We start from the raw sequence: 17849 nt of genomic DNA, 5'->3' as shown, positions 1-17849 counted from the left end.
CAAATGCGAGACCAGTTGCATTGCAAATGGTTGTTTCTATTTATGTACAGCCGTCCCTGAAAATGGCTACGGGCAAAACAGAAGGTACTTCACCCGAGACACAGTGACAGGAGAAAATGTGGGCGGCAGTGTCTGTAATCCTTTCTCCAGTAAATTTAGTCTATTAGAGATTGCAGAGTGAGGGAATGCATTTTCCAGCAAGATCTTTCAATATCACATCAGGCCGAACCCATTTCCTATCCCAGCGTTTGAGCCAAACTCTTCATTTCTTCATTCTGTGAGTTAATATGAGACTACGCAAGGACACAGATATAATATGACACTGTATGAAACAATTACTGATGTTTCCATGGTATCATTAACTTGAAGGCCACTCTATCACTTATTCTGCAATGAACACATAAAACACAACGCCATTAACTGACATGCTTCCAAATATTTTTTGTAGCTTTCAGCTACTGATAAATGTTAATAAAATATGCTTTCCGTGAATCTTGCATAATGGTGCTTGGACTATAAAAAACAGAGAATTGAACAACATTTATGATGCACTCATGCTTGAAGTAAATTATATTTTAGATCGTCCATCAAGAGCAACGGTTTTGATTGCAGTTCATCCATTTTGCGTGCTTTTTATATTTTTGCGAAATAATCCCTTATATGCTTTTGTAACATTAGGACCGCCTGTGGAGAAACGCTGCTCACAGTCAATTACAACTTTCTGCCGATTCCGTAGTCGCTGGGCCATTTTTCTTGATCGACCTTTGGATGAGCTCTCTCTCCATTTCTTGACTAAGCTCTCTCTTGTTTTGTTGCTCTAATCTATTTAGCCAATCTCAGCAACCCCGTCATGGTTAGGAAACATATCGGCAAAAGTGCAATTATTTATGTAACCGGCAAAAGTGCAATTAACTGTGTAACAAGGTCAATATTATGTGAAGCGCTCGACTTCTGCCAAGCAAGATCGCACTACGAAAATAGAGAAAAAGTAGTCCACAAACCTGAGGGGAAACAGCGAGCCTCACATGTTTTCTGTACTAGGTCGCTGCGCTCGAGGAGGGCTAACCACCGGAAAAGGCATGACGTATGCATGCCTTTCACTAATGAAAGCAAGCAGATTCTAACAGGCAAGCCTACGAACCAATGAAAGACACTGACGTGACGTGGACGGGGCTCCGAGCCCTTTTCTAATTCCTAAAGCGTCTCGCAAGCGCATGCGACGCAGACTCGACCCTAAAAGCGAGACATTTATTTACTCTACCACGAGCAAAATAAATCCATTTGTTACATTTTTGCAAATACAGGAATGATTTTAATATAACCGAAAACTGCCCAGATGTCTGCATGACCATCAGCATGCTCTAAAGAAGGAAGTAAACCAGCCACAAGATATTTAGGGGACAACATGCTATTACGTATATGTGAAAAAAACTTTGAAGTTTGCTTTAAGAAAAAATGCGTCCATGTGTTTGAAGTTGTGAGCAAAAGAAAGATGCATATAAGTTGTTAGAAGAGTTAAATTCCTTAAGGGAAAGTATTATCTATTCACATAACTATCTGGAACATGATAAAGGAGGTTATTGTAAAAGACGGGTTAAGTGTAAGGTAGGCTTGTCAAGACCTTACAGTGTGTCCAGTGTGGGTGCAAGGTAGCACACTGTTGGAGTGTAAATGTTGGTAATGCTTTTAGTTACCAACACATCAGCCAAAGGGGACGATTTATGCCCCATGTTTGTACAGTCTAACATAGAAAGCTGCACTGAAACCCATATTAAATGTGCTTGTTTTCATTTGTTTGTGGCCACAATTGTGTCCTCCTTATTGAACAATATGTTAGTGAAATAAAATTGATGTTAAAGTGTATTTTGGACTCCAGACTACTTGCTAATATTAAAACAAACTTCATTTTTCAATGCTTACTGTGTGGTTTATGAGTTTCAAGATATGTGCAGAAAGGTAACAATTGTACTTCTATGCCACATTTCCTGAAATGTACTGACAAAGTTATCATATAAAGCAAAACGTATTGTTCATACTAATGAAGTATTAATGTTGGAAAGTTTCTAAGTTTATATTTTCCATGTTTTATTAAATTGCAATTATTAACTGTAATGCAACTGCTTTTCTTATGTTAGCTTATTTGAGGCCCTCAGAGCTTGTATTTTGCAGACTTATAAAAGTGATTAATCATTGTTCTTTTTTAGGTGAGTTTTTTACTAGGTTCTATTCTCCTGAGAAGCTGTACAAGTAGTAAAAGGTTCATTGTTCAATTGCACAGAGACTTTTAGGCCCATATTTATACTTTTTTAGCACCGCATTTGCATAATTTTTTGATGCAAAAGTGGTGCAAACTTGCAAAATACAATTGTTTTTGTAAATTTGTGCCGTTTGTGCGTCAAAAAGTGGCGAAAATGCAGCACTAAAAAAGTATAAATATGGGCCTTAGTTTAGTGACCTTGATAGGAACATTATGTGGACTTAACGGGAAACAAAGTGTTGCTACAATGGTACAGATTCACACGGTTGGGAGATGGTTCTCAGGGGAAGTCTGGGAACTTGAGGGACTATTGCAACCTCAGAGTCACCGTTGCCGATGATTGGATGATGCCCTTTCTGCGTGATCATACCACTGATCCAGCAAATCAATTTGATTTATGTGTTTCTGTATTAGGGTCCGATTAGGCATGGAATTCAAAGTTTTTGTCAGATGCTGATTAAATTCTCTCTCTGCATCTTGCCTGATGACACTTCTGACTGAACTCTGCTGCTGATCCTGATGCCTTGCTGATGAAGGATCCCTGAATGCTGTCCTATGGGACATAAACCTCTCTCAGCTGATTGCCAGGGCCCCTTGACATGTCCCTTTTCCTAGAATATAGAATGGCATATGTCATGCTGACACTCACTATTCTATTCTTGTAGCTACTATTTTGGAGTCCAAGAGATATTTTTCTCAATTTTTTTGTTTTCTTCTTTTGTATTCTTGTCTGCATGTGTCTGTCCCAGCACATGCATTTCCTAATTTGGTTAACTGCAGGGACAACCTATGTCCAGTCCAAATTTGTCATTTTTGTATCTCAGATAATTTCATTAATGATATGCATAATTCTTCTTGAATGCCTAATTGTGTTAATGCTAATTCATTTGAACTTGTTTTGCCACTTTGGGCAGCCTATGGTGCTTATACACCTTTAAAATTTGATACTACATACTGTTTTTAGTACACTACGGGCCATATGTACGAACACATTTTCCCATTGTCACAGAATGGGAAAAACCCTTTGCTACATCTGGCCCTTACTAACTAATAAAGCTTTGAATTTTATTTGTGATTGGAGTTTTCCTTCCATGGCCACATTGATTATGAAGTTTAAAGTGTTGGGGTAGTGTTAATGCAAATTTGTGTATAGTTCACCACACTTCTTTCTGGGTCAAAAGGTCCGTCGACCTCGTTGAAGCATTTGATTCCTGCTAAGGATGAAAATGCTTCTGCAGTTTTGGTAGCAGAGGTACAGTTTCATCCTATAAGTGGGAAACCATATTTTATGTTAAAGTTAGGGAGTTAGGATTCACAGTTCTGGTAGCTGAGTTACAGTTTCATCCCAAAAGAGGGGGAACCATATTTTGTTTAGTGTTAGTGTGAAAGGATCAATCCCATGTTGTTGCCCGCTCCGTAATTTGCCCACCCTGTAATTTGTTCCATGATCCGTTCCAGAGATTGATGAAGTTCCAGTGTTGTGACTACAACTGACGTGTTGTGTGAGTATAAATAGGAATTTGTGCTTGTGATGCTTTTTGCTCGAAGATTGTGGGACACCCCCGCGCCGCACGGCCACCAGCTGCTGTGTGTGCCCCCTCGCCTTGCCCCTGCCTCGCTGCCTGCCTCGCTGCCGGCTGACGCCGCTGGCGTCGGTTTTGCTTGTTTTGTCTAGCATTTGTGCTTGTTTGAACTGCATTTTCCTCCCGTGCTAGCAGCTTTTGCCTGACTTTTGTGCCTGTATTTTTTTCTAATCAGTCTCTTCATTTTCCTCCCGTGTTACCAGCGTTTGTCTGACTTTTGTGCCTGTATTTTTTCTAGTCAGTTTCAGCCCTTTGCGTTCTCGTGCCTGTCTGCCCACCTCCCTCCCCGCTCCCCGCTTCCCGCCACCACCGCTGACCACGCCCCTTTTTCCTTTCTGTTCCCTCCCCGCTCCCGCCTCCCAGCTGCCCCGCCCACCCGCGCACTTGGCCTTATATGGCGACCGTGCGACGCAGGTGAGTGTGACCCACTTGTGGGACACCCCCGCGCCGCACGGCCACCAGCTGCTGTGTGTGCCCCCTCGCCTTGCCCCTGCCTCGCTGCCTGCCTCGCTGCCGGCTGACGCCGCTGGCGTCGGTTTTGCTTGTTTTGTCTAGCATTTGTGCTTGTTTGAACTGCATTTTCCTCCCGTGCTAGCAGCTTTTGCCTGACTTTTGTGCCTGTATTTTATTCTAATCAGTCTCTTCATTTTCCTCCCGTGTTACCAGCGTTTGTCTGACTTTTGTGCCTGTATTTTTTCTAGTCAGTTTCAGCCCTTTGCGTTCTCCTGCCTGTCTGCCCACCTCCCTCCCCGCTCCCCGCTTCCCGCCACCACCGCTGACCACGCCCCTTTTTCCTTTCTGTTCCCTCCCCGCTCCCGCCTCCCAGCTGCCCCGCCCACCCGCGCACTTGGCCTTATATGGCGACCGTGCGACGCAGGTGAGTGTGACCCACTTGTGGGACACCCCCGCGCCGCACGGCCACCAGCTGCTGTGTGTGCCCCCTCGCCTTGCCCCTGCCTCGCTGCCTGCCTCGCTGCCGGCTGACGCCGCTGGCGTCGGTTTTGCTTGTTTTGTCTAGCATTTGTGCTTGTTTGAACTGCATTTTCCTCCCGTGCTAGCAGCTTTTGCCTGACTTTTGTGCCTGTATTTTTTTCTAATCAGTCTCTTCATTTTCCTCCCGTGTTACCAGCGTTTGTCTGACTTTTGTGCCTGTATTTTTTCTAGTCAGTTTCAGCCCTTTGCGTTCTCCTGCCTGTCTGCCCACCTCCCTCCCCGCTCCCCGCTTCCCGCCACCACCGCTGACCACGCCCCTTTTTCCTTTCTGTTCCCTCCCCGCTCCCGCCTCCCAGCTGCCCCGCCCACCCGCGCACTTCGCCTTATATGGCGACCGTGCGAACGCGCAGCGGTCACGCGCAGCGGGCGCGCCGATTGTGCGCCGAAGGCGCGCCAAAGGTAAGCCCGTCTGCGCCCGTCCGCGACCGGATCGCGTCCAGCGCCAAAGAAGATCCAGACCGACCCGCCTGACGTACTCCGCCGCCACCCTCATCGCTCTCAACACCGGCCGACTCCCAGACTGCCACCAAGCCACACCACGACGCACCCACGGACCCTTCAGCTGCCACGCCTGCAAGTTCTCCCGCACCCAGACCAGACGCACACCAGCACCCGCCAAGTCGAACACCAGCAGCACCCACCTCAAGTGCATCCTGCTCAACACCCGCTCCGTCCACAGACACGCCATCGAACTCTGGAACCTCCTAGACGCCACCGCCCCGGACGTTGCCTTCCTCACGGAGACCTGGATGAACGCCTCTTCAGCTCCCGACATCGCCATCGCTATCCCAGAGGGCTACAAGATCGTCCGGAGGGACCGAAACGCCAACCAGATGGGAGGAGGCATCGCCATCATCCACAGAAACACCATCCGGATCACGACCAGCACCGACATCACCCTGACCAGCGCCGAACACCTGCACTTCCAGATCCACACCAACCCGAACACCACCCTCAGAGGCACCCTGATCTACCGACCCCCGGGTCCACGCACGCAATTCAGCGAGGACATCGCCGACTTCGTCAGCCCGCATGCCCTCCCCTCCGCTGACTACATCCTCCTGGGAGACCTCAACTACCATCTGGAGAACAACAACGACCACAACACCAGCACCCTGCTCGACAACCTCGCCAACCTGGGACTCAAGCAACTGGTGTCCACCCCCACCCACCTCGCCGGACACACACTCGACGCCGTCTTCTCATCCAGCACAGACATCCTCTTCAGCCACGCCACAGAGCTTCAATGGACGGACCACAGCTGCGTCCACTTCACCTTCAAGAGAACGACGACCCACCAACACCAGCAACAAGCCGCCCACAGAAGCTGGAACAAGATCACAGCAGACCAGCTCGCCACCTCCCTGAGCCAGCACCCTCCTGCCAGCTCAGCGAACCCCAGCCAGGCCGCCGACAACCTCACGAAGTGGATCAGCAACTGCGCGGACGAGCTCGCCCCGCTGAGGACCCCGCCTAGCAGACCCGGCAGCAAGAAGGCCCCATGGTTCACCGACGAACTCAAGTGCTCCAAGAAGAACCTCCGAGCCCTCGAGAAAGTCTGGAAAAGGGAACCAACACCGGACAACAGGACCTCCTACAAACTTGCCACCCGGAAACACCACCAGCTGATCCGCGCCGCCAAGAAAACAGCATTCAAGGACCGGTTGTACAACAACGCACACAACAGCAAGGAACTCTTCAACATCGTGAATGAGCTCTCCAACCCCAGCGCAGGAAACAACGAAATCACCCCATCACAAGACCTCTGCAACTCCCTCGCTTCATACTTCCACAACAAGATCGCGGACATACACAACAGCTTCAACAACCAACCAACGCACACCATGACCGAACAACCACCCCCCACCACCACCCTCCACGCCTGGACCCCGATCAGCACCGAAGACACCATCCGCACGATGAACTCCATCCACTCCGGATCACCGACCGACCCCTGCCCTCACCACGTCTTCAACAAGGCCGACGCTGTCATCGCACCCCACCTGCGAGACATCATCAACACATCCTTCGACACCACCATCTTCCCCGAGAGCTGGAAACACGCCGAACTCAGCGCTCTACTCAAGAAACCAACAGCGGACCCCACCGACCTCAAGAATCACCGCCCCATCTCGCTTCTCCCGTTTCCAGCCAAAGTCATCGAGAAGACCGTCAACAAGCAGATGGCCGCCTTCCTCGAGACGAACGGATCCCTCGACCCCTCACAGTCCGGCTTCCGAGCCAACCACAGCACCGAGACCGCCCTCATCGCCGCCACCGATGACATCCGAGCCCTGATGGACAATGGAGAAACAGCGGCCCTCATCCTCCTAGACCTCTCCGCGGCATTCGACACGGTCTGCCACCGCACCCTAGTACGGCGCCTCAGCAACATCGGAATCAAGGACAAGGCGCTGGAATGGATCATCTCCTTCCTCGACGGAAGAACACAGAGAGTCCGCCTACCACCGTACAAGTCAGAGGCCTCCGAAGTCATCTGCGGCGTCCCACAAGGATCATCTCTGAGCCCCACCCTCTTCAACGTCTACATGAGCCCCCTCGCGGCCATCGTACGCAAACACAACCTCAGCATAATCTCCTACGCCGACGACACCCAGCTGATCCTCTCCCTGACCAACGACCCCGCCGCCGCCAGAGCCAACCTGCACGAAGGGATGAAAGAGGTAGCCGAGTGGATGACGACCAGCCGCCTGAAACTGAACTCGGACAAGACGGAGGTTCTCATCCTGGGCTCTTCACCCTCCGCCTGGGACGACTCCTGGTGGCCTCCCGCCCTGGGCACCGCACCCAAACCGACAGACCATGCACGCAACCTGGGCTTCATCCTGGACTCCTCCCTCTCCATGACCAGGCAGGTCAACAACGTCTCCTCGGCGTGCTTCAACATCCTACGCACACTTCGGAAGATCTTCTGGTGGATCCCCACCGAGACCAGGAGGACCGTCACCCAGGCCCTCGTCACCAGCCGACTGGACTACGGTAACGCCCTCTACGCCGGTACCACCGCCAAGCTCCAGAAGAGACTCCAGCGGATCCAGAACGCCTCAGCCAGACTCATCCTCGACATCCCACGATCCAGCCACATCTCCGGACATCTGAGAGACCTGCACTGGCTCCCCGTCAACAAGAGAATCACCTTCCGCCTCCTCACCCACGCACACAAAGCCCTACACGACCAAGGCCCGAGCTACCTCAACAGCCGAGTCAACTTCTACGCTCCCACGCGCCACCTCCGATCAGCCAACCACGCCCTCGCCGCCGTCCCTCGCATCCGAAGAGCGACTACAGGAGGAAGGTCCTTCTCCTACCTGGCCGCCAAGAACTGGAACTCCCTCCCGACCGACCTGCGCCTGACCCAAGACCACCTCTCCTTCAGGAAGAAGCTGAAGACCTGGCTATTCGAGCAGTAGCGGCACCCCCCCCCCCCAGCGCCTTGAGACCCTACGGGTATGTAGCGCGCTTTATAAGTGTCATTGATTGATTGATTGATTGTGGTGAAGTGTGATGTTGTGAAGTGGTTTGAGGAATTTTCGTACTTGAAGTGATTGTGGCGCTTTGTGCTAAAAAATGTCTGTGGTTGTTGTTGATGGGTCCATCAAGGCCTAAGATCACAGTAATATGCACAAGTGTAGAAGGCACTTGTTTAATTTATTGTCTGCCGTGAAGTACGTATCATGAGGCACCATTGACAGTGCCTGTTAGACCTCACTTCCTTAGGGTGGTCTTACTCCAGACTTTTTGCCTTTACCTCCTCTTTTGTTGCTGTATCTTTGTGTTGGTCTGAAGACTCTGAGCACTTTACTACTGCTAATCAGTGCTAGAGTGGTGCCTTCCCCCTAAAACATGGTAACATTAGTGCATCTCCAATTGGGATATTCAATTTACGAGTAAGTCACCTGTAGAGTGGTATAATACAAACCGAGAACCTGTCAATTAAATGCTACTAGTGGGCCTGCAGCACTGATTGTACCACCCACTTCAATAGCCCTGTAAACCTGTCTCAGACCTGCCACTGCAGAGCCTGTTTGAGCAGTCTCACTGCCACCCTGACAGGGTATCTAAAGCCTCTTGCCAAGCCCAGCATTCCCATTTCCTTACATATGTCGCCCCTAAGGTAGGCCCTAGGTAGCCCATATGGTAGGGTGACATGTAAGTAAAAGGTAGGGCATGTACCTTTAAGTTTTCTCATGTCCTAGTAGTGAAACATTGTTAAAAGTCAACTTTCAATACTTTGAGGCCTGTTCATCTCATAGGCCAGCATTATGAATTCCTTATAATTTGCATAAAATGTAATTCCTAATCTGAGACAAGTAGCTACATCATGTTTAGCCTCTTTGGAATGGGAATAATACATCCTCTTTACTGGTAAGGTTGGACTTATTATTACTATATTAGATATGTCACTTTTAGAAGGTGGACATTTCTCTGCACATTCTGCCCCATGCTCCTACAGTCTGCAATACAAGCCTGGCTTCAGCCAGAAGACAGCTACATTTGTGCATTCCTTTCAGACACCCACAACACAGGATACTCTGCCACATCTGCATTAATCTGCATACTGATATGTCTTCCTGAGGAGGAGGTTGGGAAGGACTCACACCTACACCTCAAAGGGTAAGGACTAGAGTTGACACAAAGGGACTGATTAGGTCCCACTGACTGTCTGGATCTGAGACCGACCTGAAAGGTGGACCTGTGCACTTCAGTAGGATTGTTTTGTGGTCTTAGCCAACATCAAAGGCACTTTCTTGTATAAGTACTGGGTCTCTTGACTCACTCAGTAGTACAGTGCTGGACTAAGAAGAATCTCTGCTGGAGTAAAGGCTGTTGTGCTAAAAGGATTGCCACTTTGCTGTGCCTGACTGTTCCCAGGAACTGCTGCCCTGCCTTGTTGAGATGCCCTGTTGCCTGCTGACCTCTTCCTTGCAATGTGGACCTCAAAACCACTCCAGAGTGACTCTAACCCCTGAATCCATCCAGGCCCCCGGAGCAACCTGGATCTCGCTACGGGCTGACCCGTCTCCCCGTCAGCATTCACGGCGCTGCTCAAGTTTTGGAAATTAAGTGCCAAGAGTGTGAGGTCCCTGTAAACGACAGTGTTGCTGGGCTGCCGGCACCTTTTCCAGGAGGATAAAGGAGGATGCACCTTCTTCCCACAAGGAATACAGGGACACAGCCCTTTGCATTGGGTGAGCCACGCTGGGCACATCACACCAGCTCTTGTGCGTTGCTCACTCCCTCAGCCCACCTCCCGATGTGAGGTGCAACTGCCTCACTGCTGTGCAGACTCCATGTGGAGAGGAGGCCCACTGACTTTACTTGCCTCCGCCTACGCCCATGTACTGTTATGACCTGGCCCATCTTGCTTGTAACCTGCAGGAGGAGTGAACCCGAGCAGTCCTGAACTGATTGCCTGGCACTTCTCGCCAGTGGGAGAGGAGAGAGTAAAACATCTGCATTTTATCTGATACCCTCGCCTAGCGAGGCCTGGTTCTGATCTCCTATCACTGTCCCACTTGAATAATCACAAAGACATTGGGCCGCTCATGCTAATACCATAAAGACCCTAACATGAGCCCTGCACAACAAGCTACAGACTCGTACCTATCTCTTGTGCGTCAATAGCTTATCCACTGAGGAGGCTCGTGATCAATTTGTAAATCTTGCTTGGATTTACAATTGTTTGACTAGTTCTGTTGAGCGAATCATGTCTAAGGTAATGTTTGGATCTATATCACCTGATTCTTTGAGTCTTATACAAAGATCGCTATTTTTGTAATGTGGTGTGGAGTTCTTTTTGTGGTGTGATCACTGGGTTAGTGCGGGTGATTTGCACAGATACTTTACACATTACCTCTAAGGATCAGCCTGTCTGCTCTGCACCAAGCTACCAGAGGATGAGCACAGGTTATCGTTAGAGTGTATTTTTCTTGCCCGGACTAGAGTGGTGGGTTCTGCCTAGCTTAAGTACCTACCCTAGCCAACCAAAAACCCCATTTCTAACATTGGTCATCAGCCGTGAAGATAGGGCTTATGTTTGTGCAGTACCATCCAGGGATTCAGTGTGCACTACAACTCTATACTTAGACCTATTCTTCCTATTTGTGCCTGACCTACACCTATTGGCATTTTTGCGTTTTGCTTTTTTCCAACTGTCCCTAATTGGCTTTTTGGATTTCTTGGCTAAATTATGTCTCACTCTGGAGAAGCCGCACCTGCACCTGTAGTAGTTGACTTTGAGCAGACCGAGTTGAAATCTTATACTGTGCAACAGCTAAAGGATTTCTGCAAGGAATTGTAAGTGTCTACAAGGGATTTCACCAGGAAGGTGGAACTTCTGAAGACTTTGAGGGCCCGGTCAGAGGCCCAGGTTACAAGGGAAGACACCCCAGAGAAGAGGTCAGAAATTCCAGAGGAGGAAGATGACCTGATCTTGGATTCCCATGAGGAAGAGGTACCATCTGTGGAAAGGGCCAACAGTCTGCCAGGAGCAAACATGGTTTCCAGACCAGGGAGCATTGTCTCTTCTAGGAAACTTTTACCAGAGGAGCTGTCAGACAGGTGGGAGGAGGGAAAACTTGAACTGCAGCTTGCTAGATTGGAGCAGTCCCACGAGGAGAGAAAGCTGGCTCTTGAGAAGACGAAATTGGCCCATGAGCTCAGTTTAAAAGAGTTGGAGATAAGAGCCCTGAAAGCAGGGTCCTGTAATGGAAATGGTGGCAGCATACCAGTAGTGCCTTCAAGTGAGCCCAGAGTCCACATCCCAAAAGATGTGACACCCACTTTCAATGTGGAGGATGACATAGGTCAATGTTTGGCAGCACACGAAGTGGCTTTGAGTACAAAGGGTCCCAGAAGAGTTCTAGGGAGGTAGTTTGTATAAGTACATGCCACCATTGGGAAGAGACACACTTTGTGACTAGCCCAAAGATTCAGGGCTAGTCACATACTCAACACACAAACATGGGTGGATGTTTTAGATTATGCTGGAAAGGCACCGAAGGGCTGAGTGAAGGGCAGCAATGTGAACGATTTTAATGAGCTGTACAACTTGTTTTTGAAGGAGCACATGCTTGATAGTTGTTTTACAGAGATGCACCAACACCTGGTGTATAGCAAGCTGACTGATCCCAAGAAGCTTTCTGAGGAAGCAGACCCCTGGGCCAGCACCTGGGTGTCCACAAATTTATCTGGGTGGGACTCCCAAAACGGTGGTCAGGGTTCCCATCAGAGGAAGGAGGGGGGAGATAAAAAGAAGGAGTCCTCTAAAGGACACCAAAACATCTTACAAGGGAAAGAGGATGGTTCACATTACTATTCTGGCCATCAGAAACCAAACTACCCTGACAAAGGTCAGCAGCCCAAAACGCCCAAGTGCTATGAGTGTGGCGAGTATGAACACTACAAGGGGGACCCCAAGTGTACAAAGAGCACACCCTCTGACTGGAGGTAGGAACCCAGGGGTGACTAGCATAGTGCTAGATGAGGAGTTTGTCCCAGTTAATGGGGGGAGTTTAGCAAGGTTATCCTAATGTTCCAAGGTGACGGGAGATGGTTCTAAAGATCCATGTGCCACCAAATACTACAAGGTATAGGCAATGGGTCACCATCAATGGTTAAGGTGTTGAGGCTCTGAAAGACACAGAAGCCAGTATGACTATGGTTAGGAGTCAGCTGGTGTCCCCAGAGAAGGTAATTCCAATGCATTCCACCACGCTGTGGTGGCTGACAACAGGGAGGGTCATTATACACGGAGCCTTGTATCATTTGAATGGGGAGGGGTTTCAGGCCATCTGAGAGTTGTTTGAGCCTTGCCATGCCTGTGGACTGTCTGTTAGGTAATAGCCTAGAGTTTTCTGCCTGGAAGGAGATAGAGTTCAAGGCTCATCTGAAGATGGTGGGGTTACCTGACTGGATCTGTGCTAAGTCAAGATCCATGGCTGTCCAGAAGGGGAGTCAAGAAGGGCTGGAGCCTGGACTAATGTCCCAGCCAGCTGCTAAAAAAGGGGAGAGGTAGAGGGCATGTTGAACCACGCCCTGAGTGCACCCCTAGTGAGGTGGATTGGGTGCCCGCCGAGGCCCAAATCTGCAGTCCACAGAGGAGGGCACTGCTTCCCTAGGTGACCTACCTGTCCCTGAAGACTGGCAGATGAAAGGAGGATACACTGAGGAGGAGTTCTGTAGGGCACAGAGGGAGTGTCCAACCCTTGAGGGCATGAGGTGACAGGCCGAAGACCAAGCAGCAGGTGATGTCTCAGGGAGCTATCACATTTACTGAGAGGACAACCTCCAATATAGTGGTCCTAAGGCTCCTGTGCAGGGATAAGAAGGGCCCTGGTGATCCCCCAATATTACCGGGCCTTCCTACTGAAGCTGGCTCATGAGATACCCCTAGCAGGACTCTTGGGCCAAGACAAGACCTATGGAAGTATTGTCCCCCACTTCTATTGGCCGCAGATGAGGACCTCCTCAGACATGTTCTGTAGGACCTGTGTGACCTGCCAGGCCAGTGGGAAGACATGGCAGCAGCTGAAGGCTTCCCTGGAACCACTGCCAGTCGATAGGTCTGGGCGTAGAACTCTGCTCTGCGGCAAACTTTGTGGAATTCTGGCACTTCATGCTACGCAGAGTAAGGCAGAGTTCCTGAATTCCACTTTCCGGCACAAAACAGAGTTTGTTCATGCTCACGAGATTGGGTTTTTATGCTCTCCCGCAAGCACGACAATTGTGCTGGGCTGCTAGTGAGCGCACACAAGACCTTGTGTTCTCTCACCTTGCTTCCAGCCATGTCAACAAACAAAACGGGCTGCTTGCAAGTGCAAACTCACTTCTGAAGTCGATTTTCTACTCCAGAGCCACTAAATCTAGTTGAAAGAGCTTTTTGACCAGATTTTCTTCTCCAATGGACCCTGCAATTAGTTTTTTCAGATAGAAGCGTTTTTTTTCAAAACAGGAAGGAAGTGTGTCAGAGACACTTAGAGTAAGTTCTAAAACTATTTTGAGTAAGGGTGTTGCTGTTTGTTTGCTTGGGCATGCACCAGTATTTCTTTGCACTTTAGTTTGATTTTAAAGATGTATAGTGGTGGGTGGCCTGGTGTATTGAATTAGCATTTCATTGATTTTTCACCTTTTGTAAAGAAAATTGTTGCATAGCTCAGTACCTTTTCTACATCTTTTCATTTGCAATATTATTCTAGTATGTGGCCTGGATTTCCAAAGGGCCACTAAGCCAGTCGGCCCAGGACAGTAGTAGTAGTAGTCATCAGTGCATGAAATAAATGTCTGAGTGGTATATGTTTTTAAAACTTCATTTAGGCCAGGGATGGCTTTGGGTTAATTTAAATTAAAAATGTTGGCTATTGTTTACATTTACATTTCATTTTTTTGCAAAAAGTGTTTATATTGTGGGGTAAAAAATATTTGATGACTTTGGGGGATGTTGTTTGACCATGGGGCTGGCTAGCAGCCATTTTGTGCATGCAGCGAGTGTCCCTTTGCCTTAGGCTTGAATGTGTTCTTTGTTTGCGATGCCTCCTTGCTCCTTGTCGTTGCTGTTTGACCATGTGGCTGTCTGGCAACCATGTTGTCCATCAAGCCAGTGTCCCTTGCCATAGGCTTGCATGTGCGGGCAGCCATTTTGTGCATTCACTGTGCAGCCAGTGTGTCTTTGACATAGGCTTACAGAGTAACATTGTTAATTATTGATCATTTGTTTTTCAAGTCTCTATTTTTTTATATGTTTTTACATTTTTCATTTTAATTCAATTTGTATGCCATTTCTATATTTCATTTATTTTTTATTTTAATTTGTATATCTTATTTTGATTTGTTTTACTTTTTTAATTTAAATTGTTTAATTAATTTTTTATTCTAATTTTTATATGTGTTTAATATTTAATTTACTTTTACTTTTTTTATTTTCTAATTTCTTTTATTTTTATGTTATTTAAAAAAAAATGTATTACTATTTTAATTTCTATTTAATTCTGCATTTTGCCTTGATCCATCTATCTCATCCATTCCATTCCTCCATCCATCCATCTATCCACATAAACGCACAGCTGCACTACAGCATTCTGTTTCTTAGGTGTCATTTTGTTTTCTCTAGGGCACCCTGGCTGTGGAGCATGGCAAACAAATTAACAACATAATTCATTTTGTTACTGATTATTTCATTTCCCCTGGACCACCTTGGTGCCATAGGTTATTTAAAGGATTATTCCATTTACCCATGCACCTCTCTCTGACTGCCCCAGGTGTCTCCTAAAAGAGATGGAAATAAAGCAAAGTGCTAGATCTGCTGGTTGTGCTGTCTGATTTTAAATGCAATTTTTTTATGGTGTGGCTGAGTGGTTTGCCTTTACATTGTTTGATTAAATACTAGGTTTATTACATAAGTAACCAACCACACTAAGATTGCATTTCTCTGTAGTACTTTCAACCTGCTGCAACAATGCCAAGTTTCATTAACTACAGGTTTTTCTTGCTTGGTTGTTTTTAGGTGTACAAGAGAAGAGACTCCATATCACCAGCAGTATTGCCAAAGAGAGGGCCTCACAGTTACTTTGGTCCACAGGCACCAAACTCTTTCACTTGTGCATCTTAGTGCCACTGCCAACCTAGAACTAGTTAAGATGGCCTCAAAAAAAGTTGCTCCAGAAAAAGTGGCCAGTGAGAAGAAGCAGCTTTCCACCAGTGGCGTGCCAACCACAACCTTTTTTGGGAGACGTGGGCCTACTGGAATACCGGCCTCCAGGGAGGAACCTGGGAGCACTCTTGCATAAACAGCACCACGCCAACCCAAGACCATGTCTGTCAGTGAGGCAGCCAGGCAATCTTGGTGATGCCGATGAGCAATGATGTTGAATTGGATTTGTCCCTTTCACAAACTCAATCGTTTTAGGAAACAGAGCAAAGTAGACAGCAGCCGCAGCAAGATCTTCCTGAAGTTGGAGCAGAACAGGAGGTCAAGCTTTCTATCGAGCAAGAACCTCCTCATTGAGAATCAAGGGCTCCCAGATCTCTAGCAAGAAGAAGGAAGGGTACTACTCCACCATCTTCTCCAAGTATCACTTCTGATGACAATGATAGATATATAGAGGGGACCCCAGCAAAGTCCGGGAGACATCAGGAGAGGCAAGGGAAAAGAAAAGTTCCAGAAAGCCTTAGAAGCATGGAAGGGGATGATGAGGATGATGACAACGACACAGTCATTGTGGAAGCTGGCAGAGAGGAGTCCCACATTACTATCCGACCTGCTCTGAGGGATGTGGCACAGGCAGCACCTCCAGCTCTCATATTTGTAAAGCAACAGCAGAAACCTGCAACAACCCCTACCTCAGTACAAGTATGCACTGCAGAGAGACAATTGACACACCCACAACCACCTACATCCAGTTCTTCTTCAGGCATTGGCCCAACAAGAGAGTACTCATCCCTAGTTTGGGACTTTTTTATGATTAGCAAACAGGAGAACATTGCCATATGCTCCATTTACCACTCAAGTGTTCGTTGAGGTAAGCCTGGTTCACATTATAGTATTGGAGGAGAGACAACTCATATGAAAAAACATCACTCAATCCATTGGGAGCAGCACCTTAAACAAATGGCTCAAGTGGTCGAGGTGGTGAAGGTGAGAAGAGCCAGGAAACATCAGCTGCACCTGGTCAAATCAAGGTGGAAGGTGAGGAAGAAGAGGGTGATATCATATTCATGCAAAGCAGCCTGGTCCCCAGCAGTGTGCCAGAATCACCCCCCTCAGCAACCTCACAATGGCACAGAAAAACTCAGAGTCAGATGGAGACACCACAGCATACGTTGATTGCATCACAATGCACATTGAGTCTACCACCACCTACATCTGTAAAGTCACCTGGCTCAGTGGCCCCACAAAAAAAGTTTTGGCAGGAGGGCCCCAAGACCGCAACCACCCATTGGCACGTTTGTACAATGGCAAGTTGGCCTGGGGGTAAAGAAAAAGCTATCTACAGGTTTTGTCCCTGAAGAAACTTTTTGGAGCACTTGGGGGCATGCAACAGTGGCCATGTTCGGCATAGAGAAGTCACACACAGCTGCAAACACCATGGAGGAATTTAATAGCAAGGTGTCTGAATGGCTGCGACCCAGAGGTCTTTGGATTGGATTTGTTGCTACGGACAATGCAAGTAACGTAGCCAAGGCCTGTGTTTGGTGCACTGCATCAACCTAGTTGTGCAAGACTTTCTGAAAAAAGAAGACATAGTCAGCAACATCCTGACCACCTGCAGACGCATCTGCATTCATTTCAGCCATTCTTTTAAAGCCCGGAAACAGTTGCGGATTATTCAGCATCACAACAGAGTGCAAGTTCAAGCCCTGATACAGGAGGTGTGAACACGTTGGAACTCAACCTATTATATGTTGCAACGTCTGTTTGAGCAGTACAAACAGATCAATGACTATGTCACTGAAAGAGGACCTGATGCAATTGGGAGAGCTACGACCCTGGGTCCGGACAAATGGGGCCTAGTCAAATGCCTCACACGAACTGTGCTCCCTTTTAAGGATTTCACATGGGAAGTTAGCAAGGAGGACAGTTTAATAGGCCAAGCTGTCTCGTTATTGCATCTGCTACAGGAGCAGCCAAAGAAGGTATCTGAAAGGTATGCATTCAGGGGTCCGAACGAAACCCCAGAAGCGCATGCCTTGGTTACTAGCCTAAGCTATCACTTGACTTGTAATGCAAGGCTGTAAAATGACATCATCTCATCCAAAGAGTAAATCTGTGCCAGCCTACTTGATCCACGCTACAAAAACATTATTTCCGTCATCATTCCTTTTTCTGAAGCGGATGCTTACAATACAAGAGGTGGATTGTTGAGCAAGCAGGACAACTAGAAGAAGAAGAATGGCTGGAATTTAGAATCCCACTCTGCAGTTCTGGGGTGCCACCTTCAACTTCAACAGAGAGGGCAGTCATGTCCCACATGCGCCAACCCCACCAACAAGAAAACTGG

Source organism: Pleurodeles waltl, chromosome 4_2 (assembly GCF_031143425.1).
Source record: "Pleurodeles waltl isolate 20211129_DDA chromosome 4_2, aPleWal1.hap1.20221129, whole genome shotgun sequence".
NCBI classification, from domain to species: Eukaryota; Metazoa; Chordata; class Amphibia; order Caudata; family Salamandridae; genus Pleurodeles; species Pleurodeles waltl.
The sequence above is the reverse complement of the archived record's forward strand: the minus strand, read 5'-3'. Positions refer to the sequence as shown.